This window comes from Triticum urartu, chromosome 4A, assembly GCF_056163025.1.
Source record: "Triticum urartu cultivar PI428250 chromosome 4A, HENAU_Tu73, whole genome shotgun sequence".
Classification (NCBI taxonomy): Eukaryota; Viridiplantae; Streptophyta; class Magnoliopsida; order Poales; family Poaceae; genus Triticum; species Triticum urartu.
Window position 1 is genome coordinate 556,999,311 of NC_141876.1, and position 2,822 is coordinate 557,002,132.

Here is a 2,822-nt window from a genome sequence, read left to right on the forward strand (position 1 = left end):
AAGTTTTTTTTTAAAGAAACATAGCCTGATACTGTTGGTAGTAGCTTACATTAAACCGAGAACAGTTGACATCATCACATTTGCATGGGCATGTCTAGGTTTTGCCTCTCAAGGAAGACACACCCATTCTCTTCCGAGTTTGAGTTTAACATGTATTGTACTATTTCCATTAGCACTATGCATTTCAGTTTTCAGTTTTGGACACTCCAATGGCGACATTAGGTATGCTTAGCAAAACTAATCATTCTGGAATCAACACGTCATATGACCGAAAATACATGGGCTTTAGTTAGCTCATAGTAACCGTGTACATGTTTATTGATCCAAAAAAGATGTCTTGTAAAACCGAATTACATACGCATTTAAGTGTAAAACGTGATCTGGATGATGGCATTATCCTTAACTATGCCTTGCCATGATATGTCCATACATATTCAGTGTGCTCTTTCACTTGAGAACAATAGTAGTTGTAGTAAGTTTTTCCAAAAGTTTCTGCCAAAAATCACTATGTTAGAGCCACTGGTGGTTCCTGAAATTGTAATGGGGAAGAACACATTTATCAATTTCAGAACCAGCATTTTTGGATTGAATATTTTGTAGTGTGTTCGATTGTTTTTAACTAGTGAAATAAAATTACAGAGACTTCATTATTAAATTTTACATCTCTTGTGCTGCCTCGTTGACCTTAGTTAGGTAGATTAGGTAGCAGTTCTATGTTGGTATCGAGCTGGTCAACAGAAATTGCATCGGCGTACTGTGGCATCTGCCACAACGCAAGCATAGCTGCGACCTTGGTATCTAGCCTCTTACAATTTTTCTTCAGCTTGTAGTTTGGGTACATGCGGTGTTAATTTTTGTTGCATGTTCTACTGTTTCCTGATTCTCATGGAGGTACAAATATCCAATTTCAAAAGAAAGGCATTTGCCTCCAACTACCATTGTTTCTTGATGTGGTTTCTATTAATTGAAGCAAGGTTCATTCTTTAATTCAGTTTGGTAGTTGAAGCGATCCAGGTGAGGCCACACCATATAACTAAGATCTACTCCCTCTGTCCCATAATGTAAGAGTGTTTATGATACTAGTGTAGTATAAAAAACACTCTTATATTATGGGACGGAGGGATTAGTTATTATCAATTTGTCATTAATCATGATGAACTCCATGAAAACATACTACTGTTTTCTCCTCTTTGCAGAATTCCCCTAGTGTGAGTCAGACTTTAGAGCTCTAGCGTAATTGCCTTATGAAAGTCACCACTTGAATTTACCTTGCATTTTTTGTAAGGTATGGGAGAAACAATTTTTTTTGTAGAATGTACCTTTATAACATAATACATGATGGGCAAATGTTGTTAATGGATTTGTTGCAATTTTGGTTCATCGTGCACCACATGCAAATACGCATGACTCCTTCCGTCCCAAAATAAGTGTCGCAAGCATAGTATAATTTTGTACTCCCTCCATTTACTTATAAGTTCAGTTCAAACTCTAGGCAATAGTTGCCATTTAGTTTAGTTCAAGTTCAGTTTTCTGTGCATTTAGTTAAGTGTTAGGAGCAACAAGTGGAATCCGGTTCAGTTTTGTTCATAATTCTGCATATGTTGTTCTGTTCAATTCTGCAAATGCTTAGAGAGTCATAACGTTCAAGCAAACACTGGAACATTTTGCCATTAAAATATGTTCAATCCTACACGTATACAAGTAGCGACTGGAACTCTTATTCAATCATAACATCCAATCAGAACTACAATATTTAGTTCTCTTAATTTTTCCCTCCATATTCAGTTAACATGAGTGACTCAGTTGAACGCTTCGTGTACTTCGCAGCATTTTGGCATGGTTTTTTACACCAACCGACTCAAGTCTGCTCAGAAAACAAACCACATGATGCGTCGAGGTAGCCTTGTCTTCTGGCTCCTTGCGATGTGTAACACCCCCAGTGTCATGCTACAGTAACCCTCTGTGATTAAACTAATTATTTTTCCAAACAGTGCTTAATCACCTTTGTTCAATGTCCCATTTGAAATTCCAGTCAATTCAAATTCAAGTGAAGTTTGAAGTTACTCAAAAGTTGTTGGAAAAATGTTCATCATTTGCCAAAAATTCCATAACAATTATTTGTTAAGAAACACAACATCACTTTTGTGCAAAGATGAGCATTAGCAATTATAACAGCACTAATTCAGCATTTTTTTAAATGCTATCCTATTTATGAAAAATATCAAATGAATTCTTCTGGTCTCCAAAATATGGCACTGTCTAAGATCACCAGGGAATAAAAGGGCCACGTCTCATATTTTTCCTAAATCCTTTGGATGCTCCAATAAATCATTTCCCCTCTTTGTTTTAAATTAAAAGAAAAAAACAGAATAAAGAAAGGGTAGAGGCTTACCTGGCCTTTGGGCCGCAGCTGTTCCCAGCCCAGTCCACCTAACCGCATCGTCGTCCTCAACGACACGGCGACAGCAGCCTCGCTGTCGTGCATCCCGCGGTCCCCGACGCCGTTAAGACCTGCCTCGAGTCCCTCTCGCCCTCCCACAAACCTTAGCTACCCATTTGCCCCCGCGTGCGTCTCCCTTTCTCGTTCCCCACCTCACTCGAAACGCTCGCCGCCGTCGCCGCTCGATTCCATGGCCACCGTGCCTCCAACGCCTCAATCTGGTGCTCACCGTCTTCCTCATCATCGTCTACGTCGCCTACGCCATCGGGATCGAGTCGAGCGCCTCTACTCCGACCAGAACGAGCTCGTCTTCAACCTTCGGATCACCGGCGTTCGTCGCCGATTTTGGCTAAATCGCGCCCTCCCCGAGCTCAGCTCCCGC